The sequence below is a fragment of the Typha latifolia genome, chromosome 1, assembly GCF_019914945.1.
Source record: "Typha latifolia isolate L0001 chromosome 1, TyphaL0001v2, whole genome shotgun sequence".
NCBI classification, from domain to species: Eukaryota; Viridiplantae; Streptophyta; class Magnoliopsida; order Poales; family Typhaceae; genus Typha; species Typha latifolia.
Genome location: NC_133086.1, coordinates 10,164,139 through 10,189,679, shown reverse-complemented (window position 1 = coordinate 10,189,679; position 25,541 = coordinate 10,164,139). Strand labels below are relative to the sequence as shown.

Sequence of the window (25,541 nt, the reverse complement as noted above, 5' to 3'; positions counted from 1 at the left end):
GTGACAGGGGCAAGGCCAACTTAGGCTGTGGTGGTGGCTGATACGCTCTCCCCTTTAGGCAAAGGTTCGATTTATCCCGATTTTTAGATTTGGACAGGATCTGACACAGAACTTTGAAAATAGATCCCGAAAGATGCAGTCGTCGGATCAACGTGAATTGTGATATGTTGTAGCCCTTGAAAAGAGCTTTCCAATAAATTTAGTTTCAGGCAAATCAGATGATGGGATCTCAAGATATCGTCCGATTAGTAGACGAACGTCAATGAGTCCATCTTTGGATTCGTGGATGGAGGTACGAGATCCTTGGTGATGGTGGAGGATGGTGGACCGACGATAATGGGGTGACACTAGTGAGTAAGTCCAGGTTGAAAGGTTATGGATGATGAAAGGTTAGGGCAAAGTGATAGATAGATTGGAAGAAGGGGGAGGAGTGGGCCGCCCCTAAGGGACTAGGGTGATTGGCCGGTTGAGTGTGGCTAGAGGCGGCATCACAATTCCTTGGAAGACGAAGGAGGCTAGGGCAAAACTTAATTTATTCAATAATCATTCCATGGTTGCTATCCACACCTTTAGAGGCTAACCCAAACAATTCAAAAATGGCAATTATTAACCTTAAAATAGTAGATTTTCGCCGATCACATTCGAACGTGCCCGATCGCGTTCGAATGCACATTTTATGTTCTCTGTATTTGTGAACCTGATGCAAGCGTTCACAAGCGCATTCGAACGCACTCCATCCGCGTTCGAACGCGCCCGATTGTGTTCGAACGCATACTTCGCGTTCTCTGTTTTTGCGAACCTGATGCAGGCGTTCACAAGTGTGTTCGAATGCGACATACATAAAATTTATTTTTCTATAAAATAAACACTAAAACAAGAATAAAAGACACCCCTAAAGTGTATCTATGCTCGAGACATCATCGGTGAAGTCCGAATCGTATCAGCGGCATCACTAGCTATGGTCGAGGAGGCCGCTCTGTGCTAGTTGCCTCCCTTAGACTTTCGAGGGTCCACATGCGAGACCTGTGAGCTAGACTCATGTGATTGATCTTGAGCCCACATGCTCGAGGGCTTCTGGTAGGCTAACGCGTCGTTGTCTTGCTTGGTCTCTAGGGAATGCCTAACTAACAAGGACCTAGGAACTTGGGATGGGTCAGTCCCTACCACTCATGCGAGCAATGCCTTGGGTAAAGAGGCACATGGGGCGTCAAGTGAGCTTGGAAACCTCACCTTGAGCAACGCTACCCTACTGGATGGTGTGGTGGATGGGATGGCCATTAATGGTCCAAGCCGCGTGGCGATCCATTAGGGCCTTTGTCTTCCAAGCTCCGAGTTGGTTGCTTTAACCTCTCTATCTAGACTAATTGCAAATTTGCCCTTACTAGTCCTTGAGGATGAATTCCCTACCTTAGGTGGAGTAGCCTAAGGTCCAGGGCCCTGATGATGGCTCCACTTTTGCTCCTGTGCCCTGGCCCAGTCTTATGGATCTTCAGCAATAACCTGGGCCTACCACTAATGATTATGTCTTGCTACCAGAAAAGGTAATGAAGGCACTTGTCGAGACAAGACTCTTGAAATATATTACCATCAACGATAACCCTTCTGTATTCTTTGGTGACGAATGGGATGAGGTGGCAATTGAGAAGGAAGGCACTAACCCGGGCATGGGTAGTGCTGCCTTAATCGGTGCGGCCATTCGCAGGGTTATCCGAAAGAAAGCGAAGAAGAAAGGACCAAAGTCTTACTCGAAAGCTAGACATGGTTCTAAGGAAATTATAGCGGAGAAACCGCCAACCCTCAATTGTTAAACAAGTACATTGTGGTTTGGAATTATTAGGGGCTGGCGAAGAACTCTTTGATTAGATGTAGAGAGTTATGTAGAATCCATATACCGTTTTGTTTATTTTGTTAGAAACTAGAATATATGCTACTTAGGCTTGTTTATTTGTGCGCAAGCTGGGGAGATAGTTGAAGATAAAAGCGATTGAGAGTCGTGGCTTATCTGGGGGTATTCTCATGTGCCGGTGGGAGGAGGCCTGAGCGACTACTGTCACCTTACACTCGCTAGTCATGCATGCCACCATTTCTATAAAAGGTTAGTCACCTTGTGTAACATCGTTAAAAAAAAAGAAAAAAGGAAAAAGAAAATTTTAAGCGCACACGTGACCAACATGTGTGTTAATCTAAAGGGCCCGCTCGTGCGAGGCACGTGTGCCCCATTTCTCTTTCCTTCCCTCCCTCTTTTCTTCTCTCTTTTCTCCTTCCTTTCTTTTTTTTTCCTTCCTTTCTTTTTTTTTTTCTTTCTTCCTCCTCGCTTGTAGCCCATTTTTCCATTTTCTTCTTTCCACCGCATCGGAGCACCGCCGAACCTACTGACCTCCTGGATCAAAGCACTGGAGCAACTTCATTCTCTAGGTAAGTTTGAATTAAAATTCGTTATTTAATTTGGATTTTTTGCCACTATCTTCTTTCTCTTAGTTTTGTTAGAAATTTGGCCGGCAGCCTCATGCTTTGCTGCACCGGTCTGTTGAGTTTCCTCTCGTCTTCTTCTTTTCGGTGGTGCCCTTAATGGGCCATTCTTGCCTCTAGTGGAGGCTACATGTGGTAGCCTCTCCTTATCGAGTTTCGGGTGGATTTTTGACCAGCGGGTTAGCTTCATGTTCGCGATGAGTTATTATGGGCCCAAACATTTGGACCCCGGTGGTTGGAGCTACCAGGCGACCCCTTGTCTTTATCGTGGCCTTAGGAGGATGATTCTCACCGTCGATCGCCCATAGCAGGTAGGTTTCCCCTTGTCTAGCTTTGGCTTGTTGAGGGGAAGGTTTTGGTGGGATCAGTTGGGACTACTAGTGGTCGGTACCATCGACAGCTCCCTCATCCCACCGTTAGGTGATTTAGTGGGTTGTGGGTGGCCGTTGGCCCCTTTGCCGGCCAGTAGGCATTATGGGTGCCTTCCTCGATCAGTGGGGTGTCGATAATGTGTTGGCCTGGCTGCTGGCAGCCTCCTTGGCAAGGTTTGATTAAGGAGGGAGGGGATGAGTGTTGGCTAGGCCGAGCTCATCCTTAGGTTGCTTACGGGTGGGTTGTGAGACCCAGCCCTTATAGAGCTTGGGTTGGGTGCAGCCCAACCCAAGGTGGGGATGGGTTGGCTTGCGGCCCAACGCATGTTGCTGGTGGGTTGGGCTACAACCCAACCCAAGTCATTGGCTGGGTTGAGCTGTCAGCCAACCTAGCATGTGGTGGGCTAGGTTGGACTGCGGCGGAGCCCATGTTGTTTGGGGGTTGGGCTGCGGTCCAGACCATGTGGATTGTGGGTTAGGCAGCCTAACCTAAGTTATTTGGGGTTTGGGCCGGTGGGTTGGGCTATGACCCAGTCCAAATAGTTTTCTTTGTTAAGTTTGGGCCTTGGGCCCAATGTTGATGGGTTTATATTGTGGTTTTGTGTTTGTTGCAGCCCAACCAGTTACTTGGGCCTTGGGCAGACCCAAGTGAGTTAATTGTTATCTAATATATTCTTTTTTTTTTATCTTTTTATTTAATTAGTCATGTTTAAACTCTAATTATTTATTATTCTTTAAAGATGGCTGGGTAATTATAATAATTGTTATCAATCAATTTTAATAAATTAGGCTGTGACTTGAGAGTGCTATTACTAATTGCTTTTCATAGGGAATTAGCTTTAAATGGAGATTAGCATTATAACACCCAAACTCTAAATACGTGCATAGCACGAGCCCACACGGCATGTGACAGACATCTGACAATTTGGTTAGTTGCTGACAATCAAATAAACCTGTATCAACATCATAATTTTATCTAGAATTTCTAAACTAAGAATAACTTAAGTCTGACTGTCAACAATATACAGATAACCCTAATAGAGCCTCACATAGGCCACAACACATCATCAAGAATATTTCACTATTACATATACACAACGGTGGGATATACATAATTCAACAAGTACAAAGTCACATGCTAAAATATAAAACAGATAAAAACACACTCTAATATGTTAACTGATACATCATATAACATAACGCATCTAGCGTATAATACTAACCACACTCTACTCTTCACCTGCTAGCAAAACTTCTAAGGGAGTATCCAAGCCCAAGTCTTGCCACTTGTTGTGGGTCATGTCAAGCATAAGCTCGATGGGTGGCAATGGCCACCTTGTCCCAGGTCGGGCGAGCTACCCTTATTAAGTCCACTATCCTTGCGGTCCCAACCTATAGCCTAGATTGTACTATCGTCCCATTATTAACTTTAAACAAGGTTGGTTAGATTGCCCAAGGGATTTTGTGGGGGCAAATAGGATAAGTCGAATGGGGCGCACTTGATCAATTGGGTTGCCTGTCATCTACCTAATGCTTATGGGGGGATGGGAATTTGCAACCTATGAGATGCTTGTATTAGCCTTATTGGGCATACAACCATGGAGTTAATTGACAATTTCAATAAGGTGTGGGTGCAGCTATGTAGGCCAAGTATGGGAGAGGGGATGCTTGGCAGCTTTTGAGGTGTAGGGCTAGGAAGTCGATCATCTTTAAGCACCTATTTGATTCTCTAGTAGTTCTACGTAATGCTCTGTGTAAGTCCGTGGGCAATGGTTGCTCGACTAGTGTGTTTTTTGACCCTTAGTTTCGCCCTATTCTTATAATAGCTAGGTTCCCCACCTTCATTAAGGTGTCTGCTCTGCTAGCGCTGTAAGCTGAGTTGGTTCATCTCCAATTAATTTTGGAACTTGCATCGGGTTGGGTCATGGTTTAGTCCGATCTTGGGAGATATTATGTGTGCTCGCCTCGTGTTTCTTTTGCCTCATAATGATCCTTGGGTGTGGTCCCCTAACTCGATTGGGAAGCCAACCATGGCTTCCATCTCTAGCTTCCTCGCGGAGCTTTCCCTTGAGCGGACTAGTACCTAGGTCGGATAGCCATTATTGTGGAGATTGCCTATTGCTCTAAAAATTAAAATTTTCCTTTGGCAAGCTATTTGGAATCGACTTCCTACTAATGATTGATTACACTGCTTTTCCTTGGCAACTTCAGATGCTTGCCCCATGTGTAGGATGGAGGCTAATTAGTAAGCCACCTCTCTTCTCATGTCCCTGGCCAAGGAGCTTTGGAAGGCCATCAAGTTATATCTTGATTTCAGGTTCAAGTACCAAACTATGTCGGCCAATGGAGACTGAACAAAAGAGGGCCCATATGATGATAAAGATGTTGCTACCCTCACCACGTGCATTATTGGTCAAGTTTTATGGCAAATTTGGACGACATGCAATAACGCCATCTTTCAACAAAGAAATACCAGGGTTAACCAAGTCCTGCATAGGACAATGGCTCTGGCAGTTGCTGAGAAGGAGCCATAATATACCAAAACCAGCTAGGCGGGCAGCTCATTGGAGACTGCCAAAGGGAGAGTTGATTAAGGTAAATGCCGATGGGTCCTTCTCTTATCGTGGTCTAAAGGCGGGTGCTAGATTTATTGCTAGGGATAGGGTAGGCTGCCCACTTTTCCTGGCTACTACTAGCATCCTTGCCTCAGATCTATTTTAGGTGGAGGCTTCTGTAGTTAAGCTCAGTCTCATCAAAGCCAAAGAGCTTGACTTTTAGAAAATTTTAATCAAGGTCGATTCTGAGTCTCTTGCCAATGTCCTACATCTTCAATCCAGGGACCTTAGTGAATCAGACACATTCTCCTCGATATTAATCAATTTTTACTTGACTTTCAGCATGTAACCATCCTTCACTGCTTTAGAAGGGATAATCAGGCTACAAGCTAGTTAGTAGCTCCAAGGCAGAGGTCATGATTTTTTATCTTTTTGGGTTGATTTTGCCCCTAGTTCTTTGCATAGAATTTTGTATAGGGATACTAAGGGTATCCTCTCGATACCTAATGTATTTTTGCGTTCTTCTTTGAGGTAATACTATTGCCTTTTCTACCAAGAAGAAAAAAGAGGCAACAAGCCAAGGATGTGTCTATCTGGAATCAGACTTTCTGTTGGCCAATTATACACACAAGCAAGTTTATAGGAGTCTAGTAACTCTTTTCATTAAGACTTAAAGAATTAGCTTCGTTCGCAGTTAGAACATGCATAAGCTTATTTCAATATGTCACCTTATAGTAACTAACAATAGCTTATTTCAACACTACTTTACTAGTACTTACTTCTCTCTCATTTTCTTATCTATCCAATATTTTTATATTACTAATTATTATTTTATCTTTGAAAATACATCACTTCAATCAAGTATCATTTTAATAATTTTTTCTCTCTCCTCTTCTCATCCATCTATTAAAGGGTATTTTAGTCACTAGCTGAAAAAACTTTACTTCGTATGTTACATCAAGTGTAATAATTCTACTGATTTACAATCAAATGCTATAATAACCTAAATTGGTATAAGCTCTGGAATGCAAATTTTAAAAGAAAACATAAGTAAATTAGTATAGAAGTTATTCTACAAACACTACAAGCAATTGTTACTATAATAATGTACAGGTGGAAACTAACACTGTGATCATAATTCAGTTAGCAGACTTGCTAACCTCCGTGACCAGCAACATCTGCTTTTTTCAGCTAAATATAACTAGTAATAACCCAAATTAATATACACTGCTATTATTGATGTTGGCAGCTAAAACCATAACTGGAAGGGCATTGAAGATAATAAAAAATATCTGTCAAACACAGCTGAAAAAGAGAAGAAGCTGACAACCAACAAGAGAGTCCAATTTGCTAAGTTCTACATACAATTCATTTTGTCGAATGTTTGAGATAGAAAAGAACTAGTATATGGACTCAAACAGTTTATGATAGCCATATTTTTCAGCCATATTTTCCATAATAGCTTTGTAGCTTTAGGGATTTTATTTTGTACCCTACATCATATGTTTATTATTGCCCATCCTTTTATTAGTTTAAGCCTAAATTACATATGACCTCCTGATTTATTACCCAATATCACTTATTACCTTTGAAGGAAGGAAAAAATGTGACACAAAGACGCTATGAACTATCATAATCTCTATTAGTTATGTCACTAATGAAAAATTGATTTTTTATTGAGGTAGGTCGCAACATGTTCCTTCAGTCCTTTGAGAATGAAAATGATAAGTGACGCATGTGACGGGCTCTCCTTAGTCATTCTGTCGTGACCTTTTTATCCTCAATGCCTTCCACCTAATTTGCTAATCGAAAGCTAGAACTTTGATCATGTGTAGTTCCCTTGCAACTACATGGCCTCTCGCTGAAGTACTTGCCAACCTTAATGGCTAGAAAGCTGGTGGCTAGAGTTGGAGCTCTAGTCACTACTATTCCATTGGAGGAGGATAAATTATCCAAATTCATTCATGTTCATGTGAAGGTTGATGTTTTCGAACCTCTTGTGGGGACATTATTGATCACCGTCCTCAACGGAGTGCTGACAGAGATACAAGTGAAGTATGAATGCCTCTCGCACTATTGTAACTTCTGTGGCCACATTGGCTATGAAATGCACAAGTGTTTACATTGAGGCGAACTAGAATTCCGATGGAGCAAGACTATCCCTCCGGTCCTTGGGACAAGCTACTCGATATGCTCAAATCCCACTGTTGTGATAAATTAAGTAACACTCGTAAGTGCACGAATCTATGAAGTAGATCGGCAAGCAAAATATCGATCCCACGAGGACTTGTTTGAAAACTTGAAATGTTTGAAAATCTTAAAAATAATTTTAACCTAGTTGGCAAATGGGTTTAGAAGATTATGGAGAAAAAAAAACCTTCTTGCAAATTTTTTTTAATTAAGTGTGAGAAATAAGGTCTTGGAATCCACTTATAGATAACACATTTCTATTAGATAATATAAATCTCTTCTTTTTCTACGATTCACCAAGAAATCAATCACTAGTGGATCGGAAGATTATCTTTGAATGAACAATTCAATTTTCATAAAAATTACGTTCTTCCTTTATTTTTAGAAAATATGGAGTAAAATTTTAAATCATTAGATGTATCCTTTTTAAGAAAAACAACTAATATCTAAATTCTAAACAACAAATTTAAAGTAGAAGAAAGAAGAACCTATTTAGCAATTAAGAACACATAAGAGATTTAGAATAAAAGAAATATGTTCTCAACAAGCGTCATCCTTAACCTTAAGAAAATTAGAAATTCATTTTAGTAGTTAATAACACAACTTGAATAAAAATAAATATGAGATTTAGCATTAGAGAGTTGCAAAATACTTCTTTTAAAAATAAAATCCAAATCTAAAAATAAGAGATTACGCTAAAATAAGATTAGAATATGAACTTTGTTGACTTACAAAGATTGAAACTTCTTCGAATGTGCTCTATTGTTGCTAATTGAAATGAAACAATTGCAAATTTGAATGCTGAATTTTAAACTACAACTCCTCAAAAGAAAAACTTAACATAAAATACACAAGAAAAGATATTTTTCTCTAGCTCTCAACCTCTCTATTTATAGATTTCTTGGAGCATGAAAATCTGCTCCAAATCGGCTGAAAATTTGCTGTGATTGTGTTTGAAATCAGCTAAATATGTGCATAAAATTTGGTAAAAATCTGTATGAAATACGTTAGAAATCTGTCGCATTAGATAGGTAATTTGCTTGGCTAGAATTGCTGCTCAAATAGGAATTTGAAATTTGTTTACTGCTGCAGTTATTGCTAAAATTTTGCCTGAATTGGAGATAAAAATCTGCTGCATTAGGTGAAAATTTCTTCCTAAAATTCTGCAACTTGATAGAGATTTGATTGCTGAAAATTTATTACTTGATAAGAAAAAAGAAATTTTGACTCATTCTGATTTAGATAAGAAAGAAAGTGATTAGTAGATCATGGTTTGACTTAAGCATGACTTGAAAGATGAGAGGTAGATTCAGTTGGTTAGTAGTGACTAAGCCTAATTCTGGTTTGAGCCCAAATTTGATTATTTTTAGTGATTAAATGAGATTCCATTGATCAAAGGTCTACATATAAGTAAAATACATTAATTAGTTAAAATAAAATATTAACATATAATAATTTGGGCATAACAAATATTATAATTATGAATTTAACAAATAACCCCAAACCAAGATTTTTGCGAGTCCTCGAGCAAAACGGAAGAATGAAGAATTCGGAAAGAAAAAAAAAGAAAAAAAATATAAATAAAATAAAATTCTAACTCACTTTCTCAAGCATCGCGATTGCATTTAGCATATGCAACAACCCTTTAAACCCCTAGCTTCCACTAATGGACGAGTTGTATCTTGTGAGGGTTTGTAGTGAATTTACTCACAAAATTCATCAAGTCAATTAAACAAAATAAAAGAAAGAAAATACAAGACTCAAATAATTAAAAAAATCTTGAAAAGAAAATAATAAAATCACCTAAAATTTTGCTCCTTATTGATTATGTAGAAATATTTAGCAAAATCAACCCAGGAATACTGACAATTATATCCACTCAGATCAGGAAATCTCAAATTTGCAATTACCTTCAAGACCTCATACTAAGAATATACACTAGTAAATACTAGTAAATTTTGACAAAGCGGACATAGCTAAAGTCAATCAATCTCAAAAATGTAGGCAATGTATCCAATTATCTTCTCATTTAGCATTAATATACATTCTAACCTTATTAAAACTATCCATTCTCCCAAAATTATAATAGAAAAGCATGCTGCAATTAAACACAAGGAGATAGATCTAGATCTGAATCACACTAGAACACTAGGGTATATATGTATAATATGCTTTATTACGATCTTAATTTTCTTATTAACTTAGCTTAGAATTTTATGGTTGAGTAATGCTAGTGTTATCTTGCTTTCTAGATGGTCCTTGTAGCGAGGATTCTGCTAGTGGATTTAGCCACTAGGTGATGAGGCACCCCTCGGGCATCACAGCTCGAACCAAAAAGGCAGTATACAACTATCAACCATGAATTAGAGATGGTAACTTTGCCTTTTGATGCGAACACTTCCCGAGTGGTTACGCGAAGGCCTGGTTACTCAGTAGAGAGACTATTGCTCTAATATCAATTATACCTTTTTACATTTCAATCAACTTGATATATTTATCAGTAGCATATTATACATTCAACCTACATCTGATCTGAAAATTTCTCCTGAATAATTAGCATGAAACTCTATGATGATAGATTGAGAATTACTAAGAATACCAGATATTTTATACTGATCCTCGTATTTATTTCAAAAATATAATGATGACAAGACTACATTCTGAGGATTGCATCACTAAAACACATGTCCTATTAGTTTTTTTTAAATTAGTGTATAAAAATAGAATGAAAAAATAGGATTTATGCTTCACTTAATTAAAACATCACTTTGTGTTTGATCCTCGTTTTCTAACCAAATTGACTCTGCTAAATACCACTACATATTCTAAGGAGCAAAAACACATAGAAAAATATCGAAAAACAAAACATAACTACAAGTAACTGAAAAGAAAAGACCTTAAAAAAATATAAAAATTGACCCCCCAATCTAAATTCTACATTGCCCTCAATGTAAGAAAATAAAGCATAAAAAATGGTAGAATTTACCTGAGAAGGATAATTTATACTACAAGCTTCCACTTGTCAAATGTTATACATATAATAATAAAAAGTCAAATAACAATGTACAAAAACAATCTCTAGCAGATATAGAGATCAGCCTTGATAATTAGGATCTTCTAGAAGTGTTTCGTCCACTTCTCGATTGCGCAATTCTAAAAATGGTTTAAGCTTTTGACCATTCACCTTAAATACCTCACCATTTTTAGGGTTTTCAATCTCGATAGCTACATAAGGATAGACAGTGCATATAGTAAAAGGGCCTGTCCACTTACTTCTCAATTTCCCAGGAAAAAGATGTAAACGCGAATTATAAAGTAGGACTTTTTGACTAAGACTAAATAATTTTCTCAAAATGTGTTTATCATGATATTGTTTCATTTTATCCTTATAGCTTTTAGCATAGTCATAAGCATCATTTCTAATTTCCTCTAGCTCATTCAATTGTAATTTCCTATGAGCACATGCCTTATTAAGATTAAAATTGAGTTGCTTAATCACCCAATAAGCTCTAAGCTCAATGTTCTAACTCTACAAGAAGGTGACAAAGCCTTACCAAACACAATTCTATAAGGGGACATCCCAATAAGAGTTTTAAATGCAGTCCGATATGCCCACAATGCATCACTAAGCCTTAAGGACCATGTTCCTCTTTGAAATACTCCCTGGTCTTTGACATCTCTCACAAACTTTGCAATATCATGAACATCACGAAAGATGGAGGACCAATAAAACCCACATTGCAAATTTTTTGCAGCAATCTTTTTAGAGCTAAAATGACCTCCACAGGCTTGATTATGACAAAAAGAAATGATTTTATAAAAATCATCATCAGACACACATCTCCTAATGATTTGATCTGGGCAATACTTAAATAAGTATGGGTCATCCTAGAAAAATAACTTGACCTCCGCTAAAAATTTGGACTTATCTTGCTTGGTCTAATGTGGAGGAATTTGACCAGTAGCAAGATAGTTGACAATATCAACGTACCATGGTAGCTGAGAAGCACTCATTAGCTGCTCATCAAGCAAAGATTCAGATATTGGTTTGGATTCATAAGATGATTCTAGGATAAGCCTAGATAAGTAATCTGCGACAACATTTTCAGAACCTTTCTTGTCCCTAATTTCAAGATCAAATTCTTGTAGCAACAGAATCCAACGAATTAAACGGGCTTTAGCATCCTTTTCAGAGAGAAGGTACTTAAGTGCTGCATGATCAGAATAGATGATGACTTTAGACCCTAAGAGGTAGGATCTAAATTTGTCTAAAGCAAACACAACTACTAGCAACTCTTTCTCAGTAGTGGAATAATTTAGTTGTTCATCATTTAGGGTTTTACTAGCATAATAGATCACATGTGGTAACCTATTAACCCGTTGTCCTAAAACCACTCCAATTGCATAGTCAGATGCATCGCACATAATCTCAAAAGGCTCGTCCCAATTTGGTAGTTGAATGATAGGAGCAGAAGTTAATTCAGTTTTTAACCGTTGAAAAGCCTTAAGACATTCTTCATTAAAGACAAATTGAGAATCCTTAGCCATTAAATTACATAAAGGTCATGATATCTTACTAAATCCTTAATAAATCGTCAGTAAAAACCCGAATGACCCAAAAATGATTGGATTTCCTTCACAGTTCGAGGTGATGGAAGGTTAGAAATTAAGTCAACTTTAGCCTTATCAACTTCGATCTCATCTTTAGAAATAATATGTCCTAGAACAATTCCTTTCTTCACCGTAAAGTGACATTTTTCCCAATTAAGCAGTAGGCTTTTCTCTTTGCACCTTTCTAAGACTAGAGACAAGTGGTACAAGCATTTATCAAATGATGATCCAAAGACAAAAAAGTCATCCATAAAAACTTCAAAGAATCGTTCTACCATATATGAGAAAATGCTAATCATGCACCTTTGAAAGATACCAGGAGCATTGCATAACCCAAAAGGCATGCGACGATAGGCAAATGTTCCAAAAGGGCAAGTAAAAGTGGTCTTCTCTTGATCCTCAGGTGCTATAGGGATTTGGTTATAGCCAGAAACCATCTAAAAAACAATAATAAGCATGTCCGGCTAACATTTCAAGCATCCGATCAATGAAAGAAAGGGGAAAATGATCTTTCCTAGTTACAAGATTAAGTTTTCGATAGTCAATGCAACACGCCACCCTGTTTGAACACGAGTGGGTACTAACTCATCATTTTTATTCTGCACTATTGTAATGCCAGACTTCTTAGGCACAACATGAATTGGACTCACCCATGCACTATCCGAAATTGGGTAGATAATACTCGCATCTAATCATTTTAGCACTTTAGCTCTAACAATATCCTTTATGAAAGAAAGGGGAAAATGATCTTTCCTAGTTACAAGATTAAGTTTTCGATAGTCAATGCAACACGCCACCCTGTTTGAACACGAGTGGGTACTAACTCATCATTTTTATTCTGCACTACTGTAATGCCAGACTTCTTAGGCACAACATGAATTGGACTCACCCATGCACTATCCGAAATTGGGTAGATAATACTCGCATCTAATAATTTTAGCACTTTAGCTCTAACAATATCCTTTATCATAAAATTTAACCTCCGTTGCAGTTCACGAGATTTTTTTGCATTTTCCTCTAAATAGATTCGATGCATAACCACAGCAGGACTAATTCCCTTGATATCAGCTATGGTCCATCCTATAGCTTCCTTATATTCTTTTAAGACACTCACAAGTTATTCCTCCTATTTTTTACACAAATCAGATGCTATAATAACAGGAAGAGTTTCGGAAGAGCCTAAAAACACATATTTCAGAGTATCAGGTAGTGGTTTAAGATCTAACTTTGGAGGTTCTATGATGGACGGAGGAGTTGGGGGGTGAAGATAGTGGAAGAAGTTCAATCTTGGGTTGCCATTTATTAAAATCCATAAGAGGTGCAGATTCTAACAATGCATTGACCTCCTCAAAAGAAGTTTCCCAATCAAAATCACTATCAAAATGTAAAAGACACTTTTCTAAAGGATCCTCAACATTTGGCTGCTCATTTATGCTTTCTAATAGGCCTTCAATCATGTCAACCTCAAAAACATCATCAGTTTCAGGAGGTTGATGCCTAACATCAAAAACATTTAATTCAACAGTCATATTACCAAAAGACAATTTCATAATCCCATTTTGATAGTGAATGACTGCATTCGCAGTGGCTAGGAATGACCTTCCTAAGATTACAGGGATATGATTGCTCAGGTTTTGGACAGGTTCAGTATCAAGGATTATGAAATCCACAGGAAAAATGAACTTGCCCACCTTAATCAAAACATCCTCTATGATGCCGCGAGGATACTTGACATAACGATCTGCCAAAGACAGTATAATTTGAGTTGGCTTCAACTCTCCAAGACCTAATTGATTGTAAACTAAATACGGCAAAAGGTTAACACTAGCACCTAAATCCAAAAGGGCTTTATCAATGACATGATTGCCAATGACACACGAAATAGTAGGACAACCTAGATCTTTAAACTTAGGTGGAATGTTGTTTTGGATGATTGAGCTTACCTGCTAAGCTAGAAATGCCTTCTTTTGCACCTTTGATTTTCTTTTCTGAGTGCAAAGGTCCTTCAAAAATTTGGCATAAGTAGGAACTTGCTTGATGGCATCGAGTAATGGAATGCTAATTTCAACTTGCTTAAACAATTTCATCATTTCACTAAAGTTTGTTCCTACTTTAGCCTGAGTTAGTCTTTGGGGAAATGGTGCTTTGGGAATAAAAGTCTGCTCAAATGAATTTCTAGACTTAGGTAGAGATTGACTTGGTTTGCTAGAGTCAAAGGTTATAGTTCGAAATGAATTATCATGATTATTTTGTGGGACATAGATTTCTTCACCCTCTGAGATAGATTTTTCATGATTTGGCACTTCAACTATATTGTTGACTAGTTTTCAAGACCTAAGGATAATGACTGATTGAACTTATTCATTGTGCACACCTGAGGTGGATGGTTGGCTAACCTCATATTAGCCATTTGGGTTAGGAATGGGTTGACTAATTCACTTGTTCATTGAACCCATCTTGATACTCTAAGGAAGGGCAAACGATTGTAGTGTGCATGGGACTGGCACAAATACTACAAACTTCAGATTGCACCTGATTTATAGGTTTCATAGTTTGACTTAACACAAGGGCATCAACTTTCCTAAACAAACTATCCAGTCGTGCATTCATACTCACATCAGGTTGAACTTCATATATTCCTCTCTTAGACTGTGACGTCCCTCGACTTTTAATACTAAAATCCCATTGTTGGAAATTTTTAGCTATTCTTTCAAAAAGAGCCCAAGCTTCAGGTGTGCTCTTAGCCATGAATGAGGTCCACCGCTCATGGACTCAACTAGATTACAATTTGTGTCGGTTAGACCATTGTAGAAATACTGGACTAACCACCATTTTTTAAAATTGTGATGAGGGCACTTAATTTGAAGATCCTTAAACTTTTCCCATGACTCATGAAATTTCTCTTCCTTTTTCTGCTTGAAAGTGGAGATGGCCAATCTATATTGGTTTGTTCTAGGCATAGGATAAAATTTGGACACAAATTTATAATTCAAATCTCTCCAAGTGGTGATTGAGTTAGGCTCTAAGTGATTCAATCAAGCTCTTGCTTAGTCTTTCAATGAAAAAGGAAAGAGACTTAGCCTAACAGATTCATTAGAAAAGTTTTAAAATTTGAATGTTGAATAAATATCCAAGAATTCATCAACATGAGAGTATGGATTCTCATTTTACTTACCATAAAAAGTAGGAAGCAATTGAAGGATGGCAGGTTTTAATTCAAAATGAGTTGCATTAGTGTTAGATAACACAATACATTTTGAAGGTTGGGTTCCATTAGGGGCAAATCACTCTTGTAATGTTATGGTATCATCATGAACCGATTGATGGTTTTCAGTCATTTTTCCCCTAGCAAGCAGACCTAAACTATCTCGAACCCAACCAATTTCTAAGTTTTTAAAAAGGCTTCACAAGCACAAATCTTATCAAGCAAATCACAGTCAATAGTTTGTGTTTTTAAAGTATAATATGAGAGTAAGCAATTTCTTTTTTAATTCTAATCTTGTAGAGAATCACTTCTCTTCTAATTATAGAGCTCCTACTCCCTTTTAGAGTAAGCTAGAGGATTACTAGTTAAGGCCTACCAAAACACAACCAGGTAAGTTCCTAGGAATACTGGTGGGCGCTGGCCTCTTCAGAATACTAGTTCCCTTAGGCGCCTCAGTACGACTCTCCTTTTTGACAGAATTTACCTAGACATTGTAATTTGAAAGGTGCTCACTGGGCTTACCAAAATATAACTCTTTCCGAGAGGTTCCTATGAGCTATGTGAAATCCTTTGGCCGACGTCTACTTGGAAGTTTGGCTTGGGTTTTAAAATGAAAGGGGTTGATTAACTTAAGTGGGCAAGGATGTGGTGATTAAATCCACTCCTTATCTTGGTGAGGTTTGTGCCCTTACTAAATATTTTATGCAAATATGAATGCACAAATAATTACACAGAATCAATTCAGAACCCATTGACAGGAGATTCGTGGGTAGGGTTAAGAAAATTCAAACCTTCCAATCGAGTCCACCGGTTAGCAATTACTCTGCTGGGAGTAATTTTTAAGCAATTTTCTTTTCTTCAAGCACAATCCTCTATCATTTTTTTTGGTTTCTGTAGAATAATTCAAAACAAGAACAAAATTCGAATTTAAAAAAAAATTCTAATTTAAAAAAAAAAAATTTAAACAACTAGTAAACAAATTAATTTAAAATTTTTAAAACAGTTTTCAACACAAGTCCCCGGCAACGGCGCCACAAACTTGTTGTGACAAATTAAGTAACACTCGCAAGTGCACGAATCTATGAAGTAGATCGGCAAGCAAAGTATCGATCCCACGAGGACTTGTTTGAAAACTTGAAATGTTTGAAAATCTTAAAAATAATTTTAACCTAGTTGGCAAATGGGTTTAGAAGATTATGGAGAAAAAAAACCTTCTTGCAAATTTCTTTTAATTAACTGTGAGAAATAAGGTCTTGGAATCCACTTGTAGATAACACATTTCTATTAGATAATATAAATCTCTTCTTTTTCTACGATTCACCAAGAAATCAATCACTAGTGGATCGGAAGATTATCTTTGAATGAACAATTCAATTTTCATAAAAATTATGTTCTTCCTTCATTTTTAGAAAATATGGAGTAAAATTTTTAAATCATTAGATGTATCCTTTTTAAGAAAAACAACTAATATCTAAATTCTAAACAACAAATGTAAAGTAGAAGAAAGAAGAACCTATTTAGCAATTAAGAACACATAAGAGATTTAGAATAAAAGAAATATGTTCTCAACAAGCGTCATCCTTAACCTTAAGAAAATTAGAAATTCATTTTAGTAGTTAATAACACAACTTGAATAAAAATAAATATGAGATTTAGCACAAGAGAGTTGCAAAATAGTTCTTTCAAAAATAAAATCCAAATCTAAAAATAAGATATTACGCTAAAAGAAGATCAGAAGATGAACTTTGCTGACTTACAAAGATTGAAACTTCTTCGAATGTGCTCTATTGTTGCTAATTGAATTGAAACAATTGCAAATTTGAATGCTGAATTTTAAACTACAACTCCTCAAAAGAAAAACTTAACATAAAATACACAAGAAAATATATTTTTCTCTAACTCTCAACCTCTCTATTTATAGACTTCTTGGAGCATGAAAATCTGCTCCAAATCGGCTGAAAATCTACTGTGATTGTGTTTGAAATCAGCTAAATATGTGCATGAAATCTGGTGAAAATCTGTATGAAATATGTTAGAAATCTACCGCATTAGGTAGGTAATTTGTTTGGCAGGAATTGCTGCTCAAATAGGAATTTGAAATTTGTTTACTGTTGCAATTATTGCTAAAATTTTGCCTAAATTGGAGATAAAAATCTGCTACATTAGGTGAAAATTTCTTGCTAAAATTATGCAACTTGATAGAGATTTGATTGCTAAAAATCTGTTGCTTGATAAAAAAAGGAATTTTGATTTATTCTGATTTAGATAAGGAAGAAAGTGATTAGTAGATTATGATTTGACTTAAGCATGACTTAAAAGATGAGAGGTAGATTCAGTTGGTTAGTAGTGACTAAGTCTAATTCTAGTTTGAGCCCAAATTTGATCATTTTTAGTGCTTAAATGAGATTTCATTGATCAAAGGTATATATATAACTAAAATACATTAATTAGTTTGATATGATTCGGACCTCACCGACGTCGTCTCGAGCATGGATTCACTTTAGGAGTGTTTTTATTTCATGTTTTGGTGTTTAATTTCTATTAAAATAAGTTTTCTATAAGTCGCGTTCGAACGCGGGTGGAGTGAGTTCGAACGCGGTTTGTGAACGGGGTTGTGAACGTGGTGAAGAGAATGTACTATGCGTTCGAACGCACTGTGAATACCTGCATCGCGTTCGCAAATACCGACAGGCACGTTCGATCGTGCGTTCGAACGCCTGCATCGCGTTCGCAAATCCAGAAGAGCGAACTCGGTGCGTTCGAACGAGGTCGGGCGAGTTCGAACGCGGTCGGCGAAAATTGTGTTTTAGGGTTAATTTGAGTTGTTGGTTAGCCTATAAAAGGGTGTGTATGGCAACCAAAATTATTATTGATTATTGAGATTGAGTTTTGCCTTGCCTCCTTCGTCTTCTTCGCTCCCGTTCTCTCAATCCCTGGCGACGCTGCTTCTAACCTCCCTCGTCCGGCTAATCACCCTAGTCCCTTAGGGGTGGCCCTCTTCTCCCCCTTCGTCCAATCTATCCCAAACTTGCCCTAATCCTTCCATCAACCACAACCCTTCCACCATCACTTTTCACCGGTGCCACCACATTAACGCTGGTCCTCCACCAACCATCATTACCTAGGATCTCGTGCCTCCATCCACGGATCCAAAATAGAGCATCCTGACGTTCATCCACTAAACGAACAATATCTCGAGATCGCCAACTCCGATTCGCCTGAAACTTGATTTGTTGGAAATCTCTTTTCCGGGCCTACAATATATCAAAATTTCACATCGATCCGACGGCGGAATATTTCGGGATCTTATTTCAAAGTTCGTGCCAGATCTATTCCAAATCAAGAATTGGAAGAGATCGACCCTTCACCAAAAAGGCGAGATCGTATCATAGTTAAAATAAAATATTAACATTTAATAATTTGGGCATAACAAATATTATAATTATGAATTTAACACCCATTTTACTCAGTTGGGGACCAATTCACCCTCACTGGAGCTGAAGACCAAAGGTGGCGATGAAGGAAGATATGCCTAACACCGGTCGAACTTAGTGGAGTACTCAGAACTCTCCCTCTAATAGCCTAGACCTGCAACAACAGAGAGATCTAACGAACATTAACTTGATGGGACTGGCTAGAGATGATGAGTCGACCCTCGAGCAATGTCGTACTAGAGCCACTTTACAGGTGTAGGGGAAAATGAAGACTAGAACCCAAAAACTCCCTCCACCCAACCAGCTTTTAGGGTTACATTCCCTAAGGATTGATAAATTTTAGGTTGATAAGATGCTTGTGCACGATAGGAGGACAACACATGAGCCCTAGACCACTGTTTAGAAACCTTCCTTTCTTATTAGCGTGCCTGTGGATCTTATCTGCCTAGATGCTCCCATCCAATCAGAGGTAGGGCACCACTTTTCTGCCATGCAAGATACTATGCTCCATGTGAACATGACCTCTAGTGCCAAAACCTATAGGCGATGCCACAAATCCCTATGGTAATCGAGCTACCTGCAATATCTCTCCCCCAAACGCAGGCATAGTTTTGGCTGCGGTTCAGATAGCAAGTGCTCACACTGTCTGGCAGCCCTATCCTCACTAGGGAAAAGAAAGGGCACTGAGTTCATCAATCTAAGACCACCAAAATCACCTCTCAAGGTTAGTAAAAATAAATCTAATTCTACAAATGATATGGCCATGGTGGCAAGGCCTAAGGTGCTACAGGACAAATCATGAAACTGCTATCCTGGAACCTGCGAGGGTGTGGAGGCACCTCGACAGCCAGGAAAAAAATCCTTCATAGCATGGGTGCTAACCTTGCCTTTCTCTCAAAGACGAAGTGCACCAAGAACAAGGCTCATGTTATCGTTGTTGACCTCCCTCTTCAAAACAACTTTATCATTTTCTCCGAGTATTTTCTCTGGAGGTTTGTGGCTCCTATGGGATGGTAATCTGTTTATAGATGTTGTGGAAGCTTCCTCTAGTTTCATCAAATCTAAGTTCAATTATCGAACTACCTCTCGAAGCTAACATTTATGTGGGGTTTATGGTAACCCATATCACTCATCGTCTTCTCCTCTCTAGAACCAAATTAGTACTTTCACTACCAATACGAACAGCTTGTGCTACTTCATTGGAGAATTCAACCAGTTGCTTGCTCACAGGAGAAAGGAGGCAACCACCCGAACCTTAATGACCTCTGTTTTGCTGGGCTAGCTTAGACCTGGTCTAACAAAAGAGGTGCTTGTAAGCTCATTAGGGAGCTCCTAGATAGAGGATTAGTAAACTCCTCCTGGTGTAACAGTTTCCCGAATGCCCATATTCTTTGCCTTCCAGCAATCTCTAGTGACCACAATCCCTTGCTGTTGGACACACTTCCTTGATGCAAGTCAAGTAGGCGAAGGTTCAAAAATGAGAATTGGTGGTTCTCTAAAGACACCTTCTCTAGTTTTTGCACCAAAACCTGGGACACTATGTGCAAGCGTACTTGAACTCTCTCACCAAAGCTTTATCACCTTGCTAACCAAATCAAAATTTGGGCCAAGAAGGACGTTGGGAGCCCTAGAGTTCAAATTCAACAAGTGGAAGAACAAACCTCCCACCTTCAGTCCACTTAGAACCTGATTGAAGCTGACTATATCATAGAGCAAATCCTTAGGAGCATCCATGATGACCTCATGATCAAAGAGGAGCAATACTAGCATTAGAGAGCTAAGGCAAGCTGGTTTGCATGGGGGGATAAAAAAAATTGATTCCATGACCATTGCTAAGAAGAGAAAGAAGAATATCTCTTGCCTCCAGGTGGGAGAGAAGGAATGGACTCAAGATCTATCCAGAATTTGAGATGCCTTCATCAAGCACTTTAAGAATATGTTCAAATCCACCAGCCCGACATTCATCTTTAGCTCTTGCCCTAACAGGTTTAGTAAAGCTTCTAGAATCTGTAAGGAAGTTTGGACAAGTACGCCCACCATTCCTTCTAATGCTAAGCAATGCTAAAATCTCTTGGGTTGAATAAGGCTCCGAGCCCAGACGGAATGAGTGCTAGATTTTTCCACACTCTATGGCCTAGTCTAAAAAATGGTCACAACTGAAGTAAGGAAATTATTCATTAGAGGGAACATGGATAAGGGTCTTAACAAGTCCATCATTGTCTTAATCCCTAAGAAGGAGAATGCAGTTTTGGTAAGCGATTTCAAACCGATCAGCTTGTGTAACACTATATACACGCTAATCATAATTTTAAATCTAGACAAGTAATCCTAGTGGTTTTCAACTAATCAATCTCTATGGTTTCATTTTTACAAAGATGCTCCCTATGGCTTGTTTTTATTTTAAGAACCGGTGCTAGTGTTTTACTTTATGACACTTATTACTCCATTTGTTTCATAGTCAAATAGTGCAAATTTAAAAGTTGGAAATTATAAAGATTTGTTTGCATATCATATCAAATCACAATGATCTTTTCTTGTAGAAATTAAACCATGAAGATTTTGTACCTTTTCTAATATTTTATGTAGTTTCAATTTGTAAATTGAAAAGGTGTTATTTTACAATTAGATAATAGGTGGTTATATGCAAAAGGTTTAGAGCCCCATAAGTTTTGGAGGAAAACTATTGTTCATTGACGCTCTATGGTATTGTTGTTAACTTTGTGCTAGAATTGGCCATTGACGCTCGGTTTGCATTCATTGGAGCTCATTGGAAGACAAAGTTAAAAATGTCTTTTCTCTCCACTTAAGACTTAAGCTCATTGATCATCTCAAGCCAAAGTTCGATGACCTAAATGCCTCATAGAAATCTCTCAATCAGCTCTCTAATAGCGGGGAGATTAACTCGAAGTTGGCCACCATAAGGTTACTAGTGCAATACCAGCACACATCGGCAATCATGGTAGAGCGTGGCCCTCTAGCTCCAGGTTCCTCAACCCAAAAGAGTCATGATCACCATCTTCCTATTCTATCTGCTAGGATGGATATGTCGACTGGCAAAGGAGGCTTCAGTGGGGTATTTATCAATCACAAATCAGTTGTCGATCGAGGATCATCTCTTGTCGCCTTGAAACAAGCTAATGTTCTCATTGATGACAGCTTAGGACTCAACAAAGGAGGTGGCATTGGAGGTATGGTCTCGGTTTCAATCCAAATAGGATACGTCTTCGTTTCTCTTAGATTCTCAAATCCCAAGAATGACGATGCCATTACCACAACCCAAGCCATCAATGTTAGTCCCTTTCTCCCTCCCTTTTATTAAGATGGACGGAGATCTCATCCCAGCCATCCATCCCTCCTACATGCATAAAATTGATCCATCCAATCCAAACGAAGCTATAGGGCTCTTATCTAAACTCCATGCAAAAGCAACCAAAACCCATGCAAAAACCCACCCACGTTGAAAACGGTCTTTGCCTCCTCCATTAGAAAGCTCCCATATACCCACACCAAAATCCCTTGGCTAAAAGAAAACCACTCCCTCTCCAAATTGATTCTACCCACTCCAAAATAACTCCACTCCTCATCTCTGATATCCCCCTCTTCATCCCTAGGTCCTTTTATTTCTATGAGTATCACTCCAACCCCATATAATCCCCTTTCCTCTAATACCGCGATTGAGCTAAACTCGCCACAAAGCTAGATATAAAAGTTGTGGCGTGGAACTGTCAAATGAGTGGAGGCTCCTCAACGGTTCATAACCTCAAGGCCATCCTCTATAGTACTTGAGCTTCAATTTCTTTTCTTGTTGAGACAAAGTGCAGAGAGGTGAAAGCAAAAAAAGAAAATAAATCTCTCTTCCTTCCCCCTTAGGAACCATCAACGATCATTGAGGCAATGAACTACTTCAACATTGTTGTAATTAAATGGCCCTTCAACGATAAGAATTAGATCGAGACATCTATGGAATCCCCAATTGAAAGGACAACACCTTTCTATGGTAAAGGGTAGACTATTTTGTAAAGGGAAACACCCCACTTTGCTATATCAAAAAATTACAATTGCATTAGCAGACTATCCACAAAAGAGGGTGGCTCTATTTGCTCCCTTACTCCGTCCAAAAGGTTTGTTGACTACATCAATAAAGATGGCTTGATGTACATGGGCTTCTCTAGACCAACGTACACCTGGTCTAATAGGAGGTCGCTAAATAGCCTTATCTGGGAATGAGTCAATCGCGCCTTGGCCTCTTCATCTTAAAATAACCTCTTCCTTACTACTCAGATTCTACACTTATCGGCGGTATTGTTTGGTCACAATCTATTGCTACTAGGGACTCTTTTGGTCTTTAAAATTTCAAAAAGATTCAAAATGGAGAACTAGTGGTTCAGAGTCAGCTCTTACCCTGCCTTTTGTCAAAAATCTTGGAGAGAAGCTTTCAATCCTAGTTCTCCCTTTCACGGGCAACCTAGATGCTCTAGCAAACCGCATTCATGGCTAGGCAAAGAAAGAAGCTAGCTGCCTTACTTCTCAAATTAGAGACCTGGAGAAGATAACCCTCAAGTTTCAATCCGAAGTTGCAACAAATGAAAACCTATGCAAAGAAAGATACATTCGATCCCAACCAGAAGACTTATATTTGAAAGGGGAGATATTCTAGAAACAAAGGCATTAGATTAACTGGCTCAACTACGAAGATCGAAATACCAAATATTTCCATGCATTCGCCTCAGTTACAAAATGCAGAAATACAATCTCAGGCCTCAAGATGGTCTCGCGGGAGAGGAGTTACAACACTAAAAGCATAAGTAATGCTTTTATGGACCATTTTAAGAATATTTTACCCTTCAAACCTGAATGGTGCTTTCTTTAGCCATCCCTGTGATGTTGCTCAACTATCGGCAGAGTCCCTTGAAGCCCTCTCAACATGCCCTAGGACTGGACAGGTTTAATACAAGATTTTTCTAAACTTTATGGGACCTCGTGAAGCCTACAACCTGCTCCACTATCAAGAAATTCTTTAGCTCTAGTGTCACGAAACAAAGAATTAGTCACTCTAGCATTGCCCTTATTGTAGAAAAAACTCCATGCAGTCCTTGTTAGAGATTATCGATCCATAAGCCTTTGCAATGTCATCTACAAGGACATAGAAAAGATCTTGGTTGGAAAGATGAAATCACTACTCATTGGGCAACCAAGTCATCACTCAAGAGATGGTAAACTACTTGATGACATCCAAGAGCAAAGTGGAATCCTTTATGGTTAAAGCTAACCTATCTAAAGCTTTTGAAAGGATGGAATGGGAATTCCTCGAAAACTATTTCAAGCTTCATGGTTTCCCAACACACTTCATTCGGCTTTAATTGGATGCATCACTTTGGTCTCTTTTGAGGTTATTGTCAACGGCAAACCAAGCTTCCTATTGACATTAGTTCATGACCTACTTCAAGGATGTTTGCTGTCGCTTATCATCTTCATCATCAGATCCAACATACTCTCACTTCTTCTCAATGAGGCTTACAAACTCAATAGATACAGAGGAATCCAACCGACCCGAGGAGGACCAGTCTTGACCTATCTTTTATTTGCAAACAATCTCCTAATCTTTGGCAAAGCAAAAGCTATTAAGGCTAACTAGTTGAAAATCATTCTAGAGAGGTATGGATTATTATCTGGGCAAGAACTAAATTTAGAGAAATCAATAATCATATTCAGTTGGAACGCCTCCACTACTAGTCGGGGTGAGGTGTCATAGAGACTAAGAGCTCGACCTCTTCTTATTGGTGGTGACAAACACTTGGAAAATCCACTCAAGGCTTAGTTGTCCAAATATCAAGCACTAAACTTCGTGCTTCAAAAGGTGAAATCCAAACTAACAAGATATAAGTCGAGAATCCTTTCTCAGGCTAGAAGATTAGTACTGAAATCAAATTTAAGTTCTATTTTGATTTTCTTTATGGCCGCTACTACTTTTCCTAAAGCCCTATCATAGATAATCATTTTAGTTATGAGGAATTTCTAGTGGTCTCATGGACAAGAATCAAAGGCTTTCCATCTCAAGAGGTGGCAGCTCTTGTGTCGCCCCTCTACCCATGGCAGTTTGGGCTTTAGGAGTTTGGAGCTAGTGAACAAGATTCTAATTCTCAAGTTAGCATGGAGACTTCTTTCAATGACGATGAGTTTGTGGGTGCAACTTCTCAAAGCTAGATATCACACTAATTTCTCCTTCACAGAGGCAAAAAGCGGCATTGATCATTGTGGTCTTCGGCTGCCATCTTGAGCCTCGAAAGTGAACTTAGAAAAAACATTATGTGTGAGGTGGGTAGTGCGGCTTCAATTCACCCAAGTTTTGATCCCTAGTTACTGTTTTCCCGTTGCCAGGTTCATCTTTTCATCCCAGCCAATATCATCGAAAGATCTCATCATCGGATGTGAGTGGAACTGGGATCTAATCAACTCCCTCTTCTCACCAGGAGAGGTAACTCAAATCTATAGAATCAATCTAGATGTAGATTCCTCTAACAGGAAAGATCAACTCATTTGGAAGCCAATGATCAACAATGTATTCTTCTCCAAGTCTGCCTTTTGCTCTTTGTCAAATAGAAGTTGGCTGAGTTCTTCTTCTTTGCTTGAAGGAAAAGATCTTTGGAAAACTATCTGGAAATGTAAGCCTCTCCTCCAAGAGTAGAGATATTTACTTAGAAATGCA

At 38.5% G+C, this 25,541-nt stretch overlaps 1 non-coding gene and 1 pseudogene across 1 annotated transcript; one reads left to right on the top strand and one right to left on the bottom strand.

The window, feature by feature from the left end:
* Positions 1–11,080: 11,080 nt before the first annotated feature.
* On the bottom strand, positions 11,081–20,569 carry LOC140789234 (uncharacterized; annotated as a pseudogene).
* Positions 15,035–15,141, top strand: LOC140780808 (small nucleolar RNA R71). The gene has a single exon (XR_012107570.1). It is a non-coding gene; the product is annotated as a small nucleolar RNA R71 (small nucleolar RNA).
* Positions 20,570–25,541: the final 4,972 nt, after the last annotated feature.